This window comes from Ceratotherium simum, chromosome 15 (assembly GCF_057802395.1).
Source record: "Ceratotherium simum simum isolate JZ-2026a chromosome 15, ASM5780239v1, whole genome shotgun sequence".
NCBI lineage: Eukaryota > Metazoa > Chordata > Mammalia > Perissodactyla > Rhinocerotidae > Ceratotherium > Ceratotherium simum.
This window is the reverse complement of record NC_141914.1, coordinates 4,901,601-4,918,923: the sequence shown is the minus strand read 5'-3', so window position 1 is coordinate 4,918,923 and position 17,323 is coordinate 4,901,601. Positions and strand designations below refer to the sequence as shown.

General features: G+C 42.3%; 1 protein-coding gene across 5 annotated transcripts in view; it reads right to left on the bottom strand.

Annotated features, from left to right (window-relative positions):
- CMSS1 (cms1 ribosomal small subunit homolog) overlaps window positions 1–17,323 on the bottom strand; it is a 357,534-nt gene that overhangs the window by 116,438 nt on the left and 223,773 nt on the right. The window contains exon 1 of one of the 5 annotated variants that reach the window (XM_087439500.1): window positions 7,420–7,634. The exons of the other annotated variants lie outside the window; for them this stretch is intronic. The gene's annotated coding sequence lies outside the window, so the exon portion shown is untranslated. Of the gene's footprint in view, window positions 1–7,419; window positions 7,635–17,323 lie in introns of those variants that run through there. 5 annotated transcript variants of the gene reach the window in all.

The following is a 17,323-nucleotide window of genomic DNA, read 5'->3' as shown; positions in this document are numbered from 1 at the left end:
TATATATATATAAATTCTCCCAGAGAAAATTAAGGCCATCATTCTTTGAATTACAGTAATAAGCTATTCAGATAATACAACAAAAATAAGTTTTATTTATTCAGATAATAAACAAAAATAACTACACTGATAGTAATAACAGCTCTTCAGATATACAGTAATAAGCCATTCAGATCTTTCATGGTTGGCTCACATCATTATTAAGGATGGAGCCAATTTTTAAATTCTCTGTAAATTGTTTTTTTTTCTTAAAGTGAGAAGACAGGGAAAAAGGAGAACAAATACCAGGGGTTATTTGAGAACAAGCAGAACAGAGGTAGAGTCTTGGGGTAAAAAGGTTTTAGATAGTCAACAAGTAGCAGGTGAGGGCATTGGTACCTCAGAGGGTGGCAAGTGATACGATGATGACAAAGAAACAGTTAATCTAGCTTGAAGTTCTTTTGACTTTAGCAGCCACGACCTCCAAATTCCATCTTGAGGGTGCCTGAGAACATCTAGAATCTTAGTCTCATGAATCAAAGGAAATATCTATTTCTATGCTCCTCTCCTGTCTACTGGCTCAGAGAGATTAAGCAAGCTGCTCAAGATTATAGGACTAGAACCAGGTTTCATGATGTGAGTTTGTCCAAGCAACTGCGAGCTGGGAGACCAGTTATGACAGTAATCCAGTCTGGAGGGGATGAGGCCTGGATCAGAGTGGTGGCCAGGTGAATGCTGAGGAACCAGGACAAAGCTACTTCAACACGACATCTCAGCCTAGAAAAAGACTGTATTTCCTCAAGCTTAAGATACGTGGCTTTTAAACTTCTTTTATAGTTTCGAGATTTTTAAGACTAGGAAGCAGCTTAGAATTAATGTCGAGAGAGAGGCAGAAGAGGTGATGGAGCTGCCATTGCCCATGCAGGTACCAACACACAAATCTCTGGGAAGAGTATTTTGGAGCTTGGAGAGGCTGGTTGACTGACTGCGTGAGAGGCTGGCTGCAATGTAGGCAGTGGCACAGAGGACAAATGGAGAGTCCTGGATGCTAAGACTGAAAAGCTATTAAATCTTCTGTGTTAAAAGAAGACAGGATCACCGCAAACAGTAGACTTTTCCAGATCTCTAGGTACTACTGGGGAGGCAATGTAGAGTGGTGGTTTAGAGTGAAGGCTCTCGATCTGGGAAGAGGAAAAAGTTCTGGAGATGGATAGTGGTGTTGCTTGTACAACAGTGTGAATGTATTTAATGCCACTGAATTGTACAGTCAAAAATGGTTAAAATGATAGATTTTGTTATATATATTTTACAATAAAAAAAGTGAAGGCTCGGAGCCAGTCCTCTTGAGTTCAAACATTGCCTCTGATACTTCCTAATTGTGAGCCCTTGGGTTGATGTAGTAACCTCCCTGTGCTGCAGTTTCCTCCCCTCAAAAAAGGGGGGATAACGAACGTACCTCACAGAGCTGGTGAGGATGAAATGAATTAGTATGTGGGAAGCATTTAGAACAGTGCTCGGCATGTGATAAACGCTCAAGAAGTGCGAGCTGTTGTTATTGGTGTTGTAATTATTATTATTGCCTTCATTATGAGGTAAAACAATATTTTTTTTAAAAGTTCTGGCTTCTTTCTCTTCTCATTTTCTGGTAGAGTACTAATAAATGAAACGGTGAAAATGTGGGTAGAAAGAGGAAGAATAAGTAAAACAAGAGCCCCAGAAAATCAACAACTTGCATGATCAAGTCTGGAATAACCAAGAATTGCCTACAGCAGCCAAACATTTAAATTCCAATCTCTAAGCAAAATTGTGTGGGGCCCTGAACCACCTGTGAAGATTTTCAAAGGTCCACATGCTTGGTCCCACCTCAGACTAACGCACTGAGACTGGCCAGAGGTGGGGCCCTGGTAACCGTCCACCAACTCAAAAACACCCTCCGAGTACTTAGGGATGACTCATTTTTGGTACTTCAGGTTTATCTGGAAGATTGCTATATATTCTAATACCTAAAAATTTGCACCTTTTTTCTTTTTATAACAGTCTCTTTCTGCTTTGATTGGGAAAAAAAGGTCACTTTCTCTCTGCACACCTATTAGTCACTTAAGTAAGAAAAGTTTGCTGATACATGTTAGGGCAAAGTGTGTGGTTTCTGACTGTGGTCACTGCTACTCTATTCCTGATCCACTCGTGGACCTAGTGAGAACGTAGTTCTGCATTCCCATCCCCACTTCAGAGCCACATAGGCCTCACTCATTAGATGGATCTGTTCGGCTCAAAGAGATGCCCTCTTTCTTTTTAAATAGTGACTTTTACTCAGTGAGAGGTGGTGGCTAGGGGGGTTGTTTTCTTTTTTCTTGGCGGTGGTGCCATTCTAATTTCATCTGATTTCTTTCCTGCTCGGTTTCGGGCACTGGCACACATAACGCCGCCTTGCTAGAGGGAGGCTTCTTAGAACTGCGTTGAGTGGACTGTTTTGGGATGTGGTGTAGAGGGTGGAAGAGGAAGAGGAGAGGAAACAGGAAATCTCCTGATGGTTCCTCCTGGTGTTCTGTTTTACCCCTTGACTACCAACAGCTTTTCTCCTCCAAATAGCAGATCAAGTGAGCACTGGTGGTTCAGTGATAGAATTCTCGCCTGCCAAACAGCAGATCAACAAACCCTCAGTGGCTCCCAATGACACAGAAGGTAAAGCCCAACCTCCTCAACCTAGCATGGCAGGCCATGCACCACACGGCCTCAGCGGCTCTCTTGAATTCCTAACACGCCCTTCAGTTCCCTCACAGCCCCTCAATGTGCCTGGCACAGCTGAGGCCACAGCACCTGGAGCCCATCCTCCTCCCATCTCCCAGTCCTCCTTCTTCTTCTTTTGCTAACTCCTCTAGCAAGAACTGTCTGTGTCACTCATTAGGGCTCTTAGTCATATGGTCCACATTTTAAATTAACGATTTCATACATGTGTGATTTACCTCACTAATCAGACCAGAACTCCCCAAATTGGAGGCCCATGGGTTGAATTCAGCCCACAGACATGTTTTGTTTGGCCCACACAATGTTTTTGAAGAATTTGAATTAGTTGCCAGCATTTTAAAAAAATCAGGAGATGGCGTATAAAAATCTGGATTTCTGACTTCTCTTGACAAACTGGAAGCTCTGACAATGCTGGGCCAGCATTCCAGGATGGTTCCAATCAGCTGGAGCTGCATAATGATGATCCCTTCAGAAGTGATGTGTTCTTTCCATGTGGGCAGAGTCCCAATCACTTTTCTGTTCTGTGCCCGGCCCCTTCCCACTCCCTCACAGACCTTCCTGTCTCCTGCAGCCCTTTAACCTTGCAACCTCTGAACTACACCCTAGGTCCTTGAAGGACATGGCCTTTGTCTTCATCTCCTCACCTCCTCAGTGCCTAGCACATTGCTCCCTATGTAACAAGTGCTGAAAAAATACCTGTGAATGAAAGAAAGAGAGGCCAGAAGCGAAGCAGCGGATGAAAGTGGTGGATCAGAAAGATGAGGATCAGAGGAGGCCAAGGGCAAGGACACAGGAAGCGTTTTTCAGGGCCTCAAAAAGGATGTGAAGTGGAAGACCGTGTTCTTTTATGGCTTCACATGGCAGTGATTTATAAAGCTCTTTTAAAAAATTAAAAGAGATATTCCATTTTTAAAATGATAACTTCTGGGGGCCGGCCCCCTGGCTTAGTGGTTAAGTGCGCGTGCTCAGCCACCAGCGGCCCGGGTTCGGATCCTGGGCGCGCACCGACGCACCACTTCTCCGGCCATGCTGAGGTCGCATCCCACATACAGCAACTAGAAGGATGTGCAACTATGACATACAACTATCTACTGGGGCTTTGGGGAGAAAAAGGGAAAAAAAAAAAAAAAGGAGGAAGATTGACAATAGATGTTGGCTTAGGGCCGCTCTTCCTCAGCAAAAAGAGGAGGATTGGCTTGGATGTTAGCTCAGGGCTGATCTTCCTCACAAAAAAAAAAAAGATAACTTCCCAGAAGCTGTACAAAGAAACAACTTGGAGTATCGAACAAGGCTCTTCAACTCTGAGTGTACTTCACTGTGTTGTCAATGCTGAAGTGAGTCCATCTATCCTTTTTTAAAGGAAAACCGTGAAGCTTTAAGCCTTTTTTGTTTGTTTGTTTTTTGCTGAGGAAGATTGTCCCTGACCTAATATCTGTGCCCATCTTCCTCTATTTTGTATGTGGGACACCTCCACAGCATGGCTTGATGAGCACTGTGTAGGTCTGTGCCCGGGATCTGAACCCATGAACCCCGGGCCGCAGAAGTGGAGCATGAACTTAACTCCTACACCACTGGGCAGTAAGCCTTACTTTGAACTGTTGACTAGGTAAAAGAGAAGTTACCCTAAAGGCTGCCTTTGTTTCAAGTCTAGCTACAAAATCTCAAAAGAAATACACTGTAAGAGATGCATGTTACCAAGGACCTTTTTCTGAATGTGCACCAAATGCCTTCTGCAGGCCATCCAAGCTGCCCCTTTCCACTCAAATGAGAGTGAAGTTCAGAAGGTCAGGAAGAACAAGGTTCCAGAATACTAAACAAATCATTCAATGACTACACTTTAAGTTAAACTCACACATGAAACTCTGGCTCCAGAGGAGAAGTCAGGGCTTAAACTCAATGTTCTCACATTGGGGGTTTACAGCTCTCCCTTCTACTGAAAAGCCTCTGCAATCTTACTGCTGAGCGGAACAGTCAGGAAAAACTGGTCTGACTGATCTGTCGATGCCTCTGGGCTTGAGGGTATAAAATGAATTGAGTTGGTGGTGAGGTGCTGGGGATTCAGAGAAGAAAGTGGAGAGACTCTTCAACCTATCCAGTATGGGAGTTTGTATTTGAACTAGAAGTTTAGGGAACTGAAGTGAGCAAAGCTTTAGATTTGGAATGTGAGTAACTCAAGCTGCTGAGATGGAGAGGCGGTCACTAACGGGAAACTTGTAGAAGCATCCAAGAACAGACATCTGCCTCACTTGACTGTTTGTCAAGTTTTCTCTATCTGCCTGCAGAGGTGACCTCTTTTCATTTCAAGAAATTAGAACTTAAAACCCATACCCACTTATAAGCATCTGATTGTGCAAAGTTTCATTCCATAGGTAGGGGCTTATCACAGTTTCTAAAGTCCCAAACTGTCACTGTCCTGTGCAGTAGAGTGTAGTGGCTAATAGCATGGGCTCTGGGGTCAGACAAGACTTAGACTGGAGTCCTGGCTCTGCCAGTCAAGGGATTTGGGGCCCTAGGAAAGTCAGATAACTTCTTCCAGCCACAGTTTTCTCACCTGCAAAAGGAGAACAGAAATAGTACATACTGCATGGCATTACTCTGAGGTGTGAGTGAGAGAATGCATGCAGACTACTTAGCACAGCACCTTACAGAGAGTCTGCCTCCAATAACAAGCTAATTTCATCAGAGTCTCTCACAACGTAGAAAGATTTAGATGGTCAGCTGGGTGAAAGGTCATCAGGATCTTCAAGGAATACATAAATTGGCGTGGCATTGTGCTCACAGTTGGTAATTCCAAACAACGTAGAGGTCAGTAACTCCTGTCAGAAGAATATGGGCTCTGAGTGATTTTTCCAGTAGGAAAGACAGGTTAGCTGAGCCAGCCATGCTCACACCTCTGCCCTCTGAGGTCAAATGCATGCATTTCTGAACCAACTGGGCAAGCAGGGGCTGCTCCGCATGAAGCCAACTGTCCCACATAGGGCCTGATCCCACAGCTTTGGATTTTAACCAACTGAGCTAACTGGTAACAGATAACCAAAGGCAAGTTCCCTGCTTGCAAGAGGCCAGCAGACTTTTACAGGGATACATCACAAAAACTTTAACAAGATGCAGAACACAAAATGCATTTTAGTAATACCCAAGAACATGTCATGTTTCAGAGTTTGGAAAAACCGCAGCTACTCTGTCCACTCCAATTTATAAGCAGATTCTACAGCCTGAGAGGTTTGGGCTTTTATTGGCCTTTTTCCCTGATGATGTAATGAGTATCTGAAACTGACATGACTAAGGCTAGACGAGAAGCTCAGAACTAGAGATCACGTCATCTTTCCTTAAAGTAACATCTCACTGCATTTTTAGTTTCCTGTAGAAAGATTAGACACTTGAAGAACATAAGGTCACAGAATATTAGCACCAGAAGAGTCTTCAGAGTACATCTAGTCTACCAGAGGAGCAAAGAAACCACATGTTATGCAATGATTATACAGCTAAATGGTGGCTCTGTCAGCACCAGAGCTTCCCTGACTCCAGGTCCAGAGCTTTCCATATAATCTGCCACCCTGAGCCATCCAATGATCAGCTCCTCTCACAGAGCTACCCCAAAGTTGTGGGACAAACCTCTTGCTCATTTTTTTTTTTTTGTGAGGAAGATCAGCCCTGAGCTAACATCTGCCAATCCTCCTCTTTTTGCTGAGGAAGACTGGCCCTGGGCTAACATCCATGCCCATCTTCCTCCACTTTACATGGGACGCCGCCACAGCATGGCTTGACAAGCGGTGCGTCAGTGCATGCCCGGGATCCGAACCCGCGAACCCCAGGCCACCACAGCAGAGTGTGTGCACTTACCTGCTTGCGCCACCGGGCCAGCCCCTCTTGCTCATTTTTTTAATGGTCTGGAGCTCCACCTGGTTGTATGGATGTCCAAAGCAACAAGACATTTGTTTACAGCTGCCTATAAACTCAATATCAGCTGTGTTAACTATATTATGACATGCTTGTTAATCACTAGCACATAAGCCAGCCAGTGCTAGAAGCACTTCTCACCTAGATGCTAAAATGTTAAAATGGTATCTCTATTGAGCTCAACTAGTATATATTATGAACTTTCCTTATCTTTGTATCACCAGCTAGTAAGCATTCAGTAACTGCAATTTATTCAATATTGAGTTACTTTCGTTTAAAATATATATTTCTAGGTTATTAAATAAAAGTTTCTAAAAAGCCTCTTATAAAATTTTAAAAAGTATTATGTGAGGTCTAGAAAATTTAACAATATTTATGGAACGATGAATCAAAGATTTGTCAGTTCATAGCTGGAAATGTGAGGAAATCCCAGAGCTGAAAGTCAGACTTGGTTCCCAGCCAGGGTCTTGCCACACTCTTCAGCAATAATTCTCTGCACTCTAACATTTTTCTATTGTAAAATGCACCTAACTAGCTTTCCTCTCTATTCCCTGTCTTTCCTCCCTTCAAGCCCCAGCTTATGGTTTTGGTTCACCATAGTTGGCACTCATGACCTACCATTCACCTGGTACCTACATGCTACCTTGGGCAAGTATGAATCTTCTTATATCTGTTTCGTATATCCACAACCACATCAGTCAGGATCTCCTTCCTTGAATGCTGTCTTAGTTCAGGTTGCTATAACAGAATACCATAGACTGAGTGGCTTATAGACAACAGAAATTTATTTCTCACAGTTCTGGAGGCTGGAAGTCTGACATCAGGATGTCAGCATGGTCAAGTCCTAGCGAGGGCCTTCTTCCGGACTGCAGACTGCTGACTCTTCCTATCCTCACATGGTGGAGAGCAGAGAGAGGAAGCAATCTCTCTCACGATTCTTACAAGTGCGCTAATCTCATTCATGAGGACTCTGCCCTCATGACCTCATCTAATCCTAATTACCTCCCAAAGGCCCCACCTCCTAATACCATCACATTTTTGGGAGGAGGGACGGTTTCAACATATGAATTTGGGGTGGGGGGATATGATTCAGTCTATAACAAATACCTAAGACTAAGCCAGGGCTCTGCATACATGGGCTGTCCATGATACAATCTATTCTATCAGGAAAATGAAGGGACTACAGATAATCTTTGGACTCCTTGGGGGTAGTCATGAAAAACCTAATATTCATCATTTTGGGGAAGAGTAAAATAATTTAAAAGAAAACAAGCAAGAATGTGTACAATACTGAGAACCTCCTGAAATGTTAAGGCTAGAATTCTCTTGAGGTACATAACTCTTTTTTCTAAATGTTTGGGATAATCACAAAAAATTCTCTCAAGAGTGAGGACTAAAGAACTGGGAAAGGAAGAGATTAAAATGTAAATGTGAAAATAAACATATCAAAATGTTAGCAGTGATTATCTCTAGGTGGTACAGTTAACGGGTAATTTTTATTTTTATCTTTGCATTTTTGTGTATTTTCCACATTCTCTACAATAACCATATTACTCTTATAACCCGAAAAAAACTCCAAGAAGCTTTAAAATAAAGGTAAAGATAAGGTCTTTAGGATTTACAAATATTTGAGGAAAGACAAATTGGGGTGTTTCTAGCACCAACTAGTGACTGCCATAACATGATAATGTGTCCTGGGAATTCCTGAGAAAAGCATGTGGCCACATGAATCATATAGTGAATGTGATTTTCCACGGGCTGAATGGATCGAGTGTGCCAGTGGTGTTGGGGATAATGAAGAACTAAGAGGGTGTTTTAGTGATATTGATGATTCTGAGGAAAGCTAGAGAGGTGTTGTTCAGGATCCTGAGGTCAAAGCTTGAGGTGATGGCCTTCTACTGAAACACTATGAGTACAAGAAGAAACTGATGAGAACAGGCCAGAGAGAACTGGGAGACCCTAAACTCAGGATAGGGGCTGCCCAGAGATGTTCTATGGGGCAAGACCGAAGTGTCTACAGGGAAGACACTGATAAGAGTCTGAGACAGGAGATTTACAGAAAGACAGTTCTAATCTGAAGTTCAAATACTGTGGGCCAAGGGTTAAAGGATGGAGCATGGAAGCAGAAAGGATGAGTAAGAAGAGCAAACAGAGGATCCACAGGCTAGGAGAGGGCATTCAAAAGTTTCTGGAAGGGACTGTGCTGTGATTAATGAAATCCAAGCTTAAGAGAGAAACATGAGACTGAATTTGAAATTACCTTCCAGTTCTGAAAATTTCAGTTCTTGCATTTAAACTCAGTTGTATCACCAGAGATGGTGAGAAAAAGGGTGGGTAGCCTATGGAACCCAGAGGCACTGGGATTGAAGGTGTGCATCTTACCCCTGAGCTTGGGGGTACTGGCGGAAATCTGCCAAAAGACTGCAAAACAGATGGAAGGGAAACCCGTGATCTGACTTCCTTTGCCCCAGTGCGTTCAATACAGTTTCTTTGAACCACATTAGAAAAATTAAGGTTAAATTCCTAAGTCTTGGCCCAGGGGTAGACAGCTCAAATGCCAACAGGAGCCAGACAGGTAACAAAAACATTGAAGTGGTCTAGTCCAGAGCAGCCCACAGTGCAGGTGAGAACCCAGGCTCTGTCTGAAGGGACGGCTGTGGAAATGTGGGCCCAGGCTTGCAAAATCTTCTGAGCTCTCAAGAAAAGCCAGATATCTGGAGTTCTTTGTGAAATCTGCTATTGTTAGTAACTAATTCAATTTCTCTAAAAAACCATCATCAGATCAAAGAAAACTTATCTGGGGAGGAATGCGGGGCTGGGCTAGACTGTGATCTTTTCCCTGGACCCCTCCTCAGAACAACCACAACTTTGGTTAAGGAAGGGATTTAAAAACTACATGCTGTCTTGAAAGCTCGAAAACATTTGACCTTTGGCCAGACTTTAGAATACTAGGGAAGCTCGAGGTTGAAAGAATCTGGATAATGTAGCTCTTCACAGCTAATGCCTTGGGGAGAATATTACACAACTTTAAGTAAGCCTAATGTCCAGATGTACAAAGAACAAAGTATAGAATTTGGGAAGAAGTTAAGTGTGGGCCAGAGTCGATGCTTGAAAACGCTTGTGTGCGATTTACTTTGATTCTAGTAGGAAGTTGCATATGGACACCGGAGAACAAAACCTGGCCCCAAGGGGCGATTTTATAAAATGATACAGACTCAGGGCCAGCCCGGTGGCGTAGTGGTTAAGTTTGCATGCTTCGCTTTGGTGGCCTGGGGTTCGCAGGTTCGGATCCTGGGGGTGGACCTATGCACCACTTATCAAGCCATACTGTGGCAGGCATCCCACATATGAGGTGGAAGAAGTGGGCACGGTTGTTAGCCCAGGGCCAATCTTCCTCAGCAAAAAGAGGAGGATTGGCAACAGATATTAGCTCAGGGCTAATTTTCCTCACACACACACACACAAAAAAAGATACAGGCTCAGCATGTGATATGGCAGTGACCAGAGAATTGATTAGTTAGGGTTTCTGTAGCTTTGGATAGATTTGCAGGTAAAAGAGATATTATAGTGAAAACAAATATCCACATCCCAAGTGGACGGAAAGCTCAAGGATGCTTTGTTTGAGACTAGAAAAATAATAGTGCTCAAGTGTAGACCCCTAAATGCTCAGGGAAGTGAGAGAATTTAACAAGACTCGTACTACCTGTACAGGTTGAATAGCATGTCGCCCCTTCTCCCTCAATTCTTGTTCACCAGGAACCTGTGAATGTGACTTTATTTGGGAATAGTCTTTGCAGATGTAAACAAGTTAAGATGAGGTCATATCGGATGAGGGTGGGCCCTACATAACTGGTGTCCTTGTAAGAAGAAGGAATCTGGACACTGACACACACTGAAGGAAGACAACTATGTAACGACAGAGGCAGATTTTGGAATTACCAACCCCCTCCCCCCCCAAGAAATGCCAAGGACTACTGGCAACCACCAGACACTACCAGAGGCAAGGAAGGATTCTTCCCTAGAGCTTTTGGAGGAAGCAAAGCCCTCCTGGCACCTTGATTTCAGCATTCTGGCCTCCAGAACTGTGAGAAAATAAATTTCTGTTGTTATAAACCACCCAGTTTGTGGTAATTTGTTATGGCAGCCCTAGGAAACTATGTCTTTTCAAGCCACTCCTGGAATAGAAGTCTTGCTATGGTGAATTATACAATGACTTAACAATTATGCCCTAAATTGGAGCAATATGTAGGGTATAAGAGATAAAGGCACAGGAAGCATACAGTCAACAGAGCATGAAAGCCCTCATTTCTGGAGAGAATGGAAATGAGGAATAATGATTGGTAACCAAATGGAGAGCAGCAGCTCCAGTGGTGTTACTCACAACATTTATCCCTGAGCTGAACTAATTTAATTTCACTTAGGGGAAATTACACATTGCAGATTTAAAAAGTTCCAGTAATCCTATCCTTGCCCAGCTTAGTTTCCTTTTTGTGAAAACATCAAGAAAACAACTACAAGGCATTTTAGGTTCTTTATCTATCTAAAGAACAAGATTAAATATTAATTTATTTATAACTTTGTCCCATTCCATACACAGAAAGTTTTCTTTACACAATATATACTCAAATAACAGGTTTACAGGATTGTTGGAGGAGAGTGCCTTCCATTTCTACTTTGTAAAAATTAAAATATAATTATTTTTGAATTTGGTTATAGAAAGAATGTTACTACTTTCTCCTTGGTTTTATATCTTCATGGGGGTCTCAGATCCCCTTTCCCATAACATCCTGAAATTTCTAATCTAAGCCCAGGGAAAGAGTAGAGGGGCTTCATCAGTCTCACTTAGAGGTTCAATTGATAAAGCCACAATAATACCACAAATGATGCCAGTAGGTCCATCCTCCAACTAGGTGCACTCAGTACTAGTAGGATACAAACACATATCCACACATCACTACCAACCACCATTACTACCACCACCACCATCACCCAGACCTTGGACCAAAGGCTTCCCCTGCAATTTTCGTGCACATAAATGAATATCTTTTAAATGTGCCGTTCATTAAGAAGGGTATTGCTCTGCATCAATCTGGTTGATTTCTGGGCTGTGGATGCTTGCTAACATAAAACTCCAATGGTGTACCTTACTACAGCACATGTGTGTCGTACTTAACTACATGTCAAGGAAAGCTTGAACACATCTGCTCATTACAAGTGTGTATCACAGGGTCCTGGTCAGCTCTGTGGGAGCTGAATTCTCAGACCACGAGTTTTGCCCATTGGTAGACTAAATAATGTGACAAATATATGTGTCATGATAATATTATAGAACATTTAACAGTGTATTGGTAAGCTGTGTGCACTTCCTGTGTGATATATTTTATATCTGTTACAGATTAATAATGCTAACTTATGTGCAATACACAAAATATTTAACAATATATTTCACAATATGAACATGTGATTTAACATAAATATATAAATATGATATATCAAATATATTAAATTATACTTTTTTTTTTTTTTTTGTAAGATTAGCCCTGAGCTAACATCCGTGCTGATCTTCCTCCACTTTATGTGGGACGCCGCCACAGCATGGCCTGACAAGCGGTGCGCCAGTGCTTGCCTGGGATCTGAACCCAGGCCGCCAGCTGCGCAGTGTGCACACTTAACCACTATGACACGGGGCCGGCCCCTAAATTATACATTTTATAATATACAAAATATATATGTTTTTAGGAATGTGAGCAGTTAGTTTTTATTAGTTCTTCAACTTTGAAATAAAATTATTTACTACTCTTTTTTAAGATTCTGGATGAGTCTAATTGCATAGCCTTTACTGAGGTGTGAAAATGAGTTTTAAAAAAATGCAAAAGAATGTGGGAAAAAATACAATGCTGGGGCTGACAGAGAACACTTCTCATGCATTCAAATTTCTGATTTATGTAAAGGTTTCATTGGTCTCAACAACTATCTTGATAATAGGAATGTGAGAATTTACAAATAAATTTACATTAATAAAATATCACTTATATGTGTTTTCTATATTGAGAGTGGGCATAAGATTGTTAGCAAGAAGGGATCTTGCTGCCTAAAACATTTAAAAACAAAGAGTTTGGTACAGGGCATTCCAGAGCTGCCTTTGGACCAAATTCTGATTCTGAAGACTTTCATCCACAAGGAGCCACTTCCAAGCTCCAAGGAGTACATCTCACAGAAGCATCTTCCAGGGTCACGGTAGTACTTAAACAAGACTTGGGGGGCATTTACAGAGACTTCTTTAAAAAAAGAAAATCATGAAAACGTGTCTGATCTAATTTGGATTTGTCCATAAACAGATAAACATTTCATTTTAGCCTTGAAACACAGTTAAAATCAATTTTGAGAGATTTTATGTTTTCACACAGAGCATTTTACATAAATCTAATAAAGATATGCCTTTCTCTGATATTGCCCAAGCTCTTTGTCAATATAAGTTCCTGATACATTACAAGGTACTCAAGAAATGTTGGTAAATGAATGAGCAAATAAAAAACCATTTGCCCTTGAACACTGCCCTATGACGCCCTTAATAAATTTATTCCACAGGAAGAGTCTAGGTGATTAAAATAGCATGTTCCTTTTCACTTAGGCCACGAGGAAACTTAGAGATAAATTTGTGACTTACCTCTAACAACCATAAAAGACCAGATAGTATTTATTTCTGTTTCCCACTCTTATCTCTGGTTTACAATCTCTGGTTTACACTCCAATTACCCCGATTCTGTTGACTAATTATTTTATTCTTCTGTATTGCATGTTCTTTGGCAGAGAGGTATAAATAGATTAATAAATAAGAAGAAGAATCCCTTTTAAAAACATGACACTCTACTCCTTATAACCTCCCCTACAACACAGTGATTTTTTAAAAAGCTCTCCTCAATTAAGCTTTCTATCTTTGGTAAGTTCTGGAAAACCCTAGGATTTCAGAGGAAAGTTAGAAAAGCAATCGTCTAACCCCTGAGCTTTGCTAGGTCTGCTTGTCCCTCACAGAGGTAACATTTCTCTGAGTTAGTGCTGTATGAATCAAGAATTGGTCTGTTTGCTACCACAGCTTATACTTGCCACTTTTCTATAATGTAGAGAAGCCACATGATCCCAAAGGCTTGACTTCAAATACTAAGGTGAGAAGGTACAAGAAACAAAAGAGGAAAGAGAACCATCTGTTAGTGTCAGAGGCAAATTTCTACAGTTCTTTCCAGTAGAATTTAGACATCAACTTTCTTTTTGGCCTCACAATTTATGCCTGAAATTTTTTTCTGCTATGCTCTTTTATTCCCTTTAAGACATAATTCATTTAGGTTTGAAAACAGACTATTGTGTATGTGGTAACTTTCATTCCATGACACAAACAAAAGTGCTTTTCAACAATAGTCCAAGTCCATATTTAAGCAGTTAGTTTAGACCATCAAGACAAGCTTTATACAATTCTGCACAACAGATTTTCTTTAAAGAGTAAAATACAATTTAAGAAGCCAAAAGTAAATTTAACTAGAAGAAAAACCTGGGGCTAGACAGAAAATTCTGGAATTCCAGCCTTTGGCTGTGTACAGGAGCTGAGAAACATAAAACCCACCTGGACTTGACTGCTTGCATCAGCTCAGGTGTCAACAGAATGGAAAGGATTCCTGACTCCGGTTTTGTTTTCCCTCTTTAAATGGCAGTCCCAAAACAGCAGGGTCAGAATCATCTGGTACCTCCACTGCCATGCAGTTTCTCCCCTCACACCCCACAGTGGGATGTGTCATAATAACTTTGCACCCACAGATATGGCTTCAGGGTGGCCCCTAAAATGGAGTGAGCTCTCTGTGTTGGCAGCCTGCTCTGGTTAGCTACAGCGGCAGGGAAGAGCTGGCTCCACTCTCCCTTCCTCCTCTTACCCCACCCACCTCAAACATGCTTCAGGCAGCTTGAGTGGTGGCACTTGAGTAGGGCAGTGCCCAAGGCTCTGAGGGTAAGGGAAGGGGAGAAATAAGGGGGCTCTGTGACTACAGCACAACCAAATTCAGGGATGAAAAAATGAGCTAACTTTAACTCTGCTGCTAGTTTTCCTGGCAAAATAGAAACCAAGGAAGAAGGTATATGGTCCATGTAGTAACCCCCCGAGGGCTGTTCACCAGAGCTCAGGATCTTGTCATTTGAGAGGAGGCCAGGGCAAGAATGTAAGAAGACAATGCAAACAAAAGTGTACTTAGACTGAGGCAGCCCCATATGATTGACTGTCTCCCCTTTCACTCTCAAGAGCTCTGGCCCAGTGTTTCTTTTTTTTTTTTATAATTTTATTTATTTACTTTTCCCCCAAAGCCCCAGTAGATAGTTGTGTGTCATAGCTGCACATCCTTCTAGTTGCTGCACGTGGGACGCAGCCCCAGCATGGCCGGAGAAGCGGCGCCAAGCCACGGGGCCGGCCCATGGCCCAGTGTTTCTTAGGAGGGCACATTTACACCGCAGGGGGACAAGTCTTCCTTTCATGAGACTGCTCTGCTCACTGCAGGAAACTGAGCAGACCTCCCTCTATCCACTACATGCCAGCAGCATACCTCCACTCTATCATGTGCTACCCAGCCTGCCATTCTGACAACCAAACATGCCCTCCCTCTTCTCAGTTGCCTTCCGGGGAGAGCGGGAAAGCTCTGATGCAGAGCCACTGAATGCTCTTCCAGCTGAGGAATAAGGAAGCTGAAGCCCAGAGAGGCGAAATGAGTTGAATGAGGTCATAGCTAGACAGTGGCTGTGGCATTGTTTCTTGACCTCATATAAAGTGCTCTTTCCAGGACAAAACTCTACTATCCCATGACAGACACCTGAAGTTGAATCACTGTTTGTAGAGGCACAAACTGCAGGGAAAGAATTTACATGTGGTCACACCAGTGTTTTATTTGTGACCGCTTAATCATATGCAGTCAGTAGCTTCCTAACCCTTACTGGTTTCAGATGTTATTAATAATAATGTTTTTCTTTCAAGGAGGACCTGATACTTTGATTTTTTAGCACATAAAATTTGGAGTTAAGTTATAAAAGTATTCCAGAAAGGGAGAGGAGGGTTGTCATTATTTTTTCAGTAAATGAAGCTTAAAAAGGGATTAACAACAATTAACAACAATAGCACCATAAACATGTTTTTAAAAAATCGTTTCATCAAAAAATTAAAATATTTTTTCTTCTAAAAATGTGTAAAGATATAGTATTCTCAAAAGAAGCCAATAACAACACCTTACCTCCTACAGTTCTAATTAGTTTTGTCACCGATTAGTGCCCCGAGGAACTCAAGGGCGGGTTGTTTGGAAGCATTTAACTGTTGTTATGTTAAGGAGACAACCAGTAGCCACCCTGAAGCTAACCAAGCCTCCCTACAAGAGCCGTGCCCATGACTTTGCCTTAGTTTTAATGCGAAGATCTCTTCAAGAAGATTAAGCCTCATTACCATACTCTGCAGTGTATCTGTCTCTCCCTTTTGAATATTCATTCCCCAACCAAATAAAAGTTCCTCCTTCCCTTTGTTCGGGGATGCCCTGACTTTGGAATGATTCCTCATGGCCTCCTACTTGCTGCAAATACACTTTACTTTGTGAGACAACTTTCACTGGTGTAGAGTCTTATTTAACTCACCAGGAGGTGAGCCCACTTGGTTGGGTAACAGTTTCAATTCCTCCATAGGATTTAATCCTGAAAATAACCCTAGGAGGTAGGCAGAGAAGGCATTTTTATCACTATTTAACGGATGAGGAAACTGAGGTAAAGAAATTTTAGTGGCTGGCCGGAAGGTCAGGTTTTGGACCTCCAGTCCAGTCTTCTTCATGTTATATCTTGAAAAGTTAAGTCAGGAGCACTGCTGCGAGTCAACTATTACCCTGACTTCAATAGTTCAGCCTCCTTCTCCAGCATTTAGGAGAAAATATTTTTCCTCCAGATAGCCACTCATGGCCATTTGGACTGGCTGACAGCACAAGTCCTGACCCACGGGACAGGGGCGCACTGGGTTCCTCGTGCATGCCCCACTCCCTGAGTGCTTACTCTATGTCAGGCCTGACAGAGGCACTGAGGACACAAAGGCTGATCAGACCTGGCCGCGCCTTTGAAGGGCTCAAAACCATCTTGAGAGCATCTAGAGTATTTTCCTCAATTCGATCACAGTTGACTCACTTCTAATACCTCGAGCAGATATGGCCAAACTGTAGATTGTGACAGGCCAGCTGTGCCCAGGCCAGGGTCTTTCCCGGGGATGCCCATTTGACTAAGCCCTCCCCTCAAAAAAATCCTCAACAACCAACTGTAACAACAACTCCAAACCCTGGGGACACACGGTCTTAGTGCATACAAGCTGTAGAAATAAACCTCTGTGCACCAGTTGGACTACCACCAGTAAACTAAAAAATGGCTGTTTGTTTGTTCTCAGTGATGACATTAAGAAATAGATGAAGAACGATCTGATGCCTTTAACTCCATTGCCAAAGGAAAAACATTTCTGAATTTCTCTTTCTTAGACACATTTGAGGCATAAGGAGAAGTGGACTGTCTTGAATTAGGCTTTTATACAACTCTAAAGTAGTTACTAGGATCTAAATTGCTGGAATATCCTGCCCTGAGCAGTTTCCAATATTCTAGAGATTAGCTTCATAGGGCTCTCAGTGCCCTGTGTGATTAGCTCATTACTGTGAAT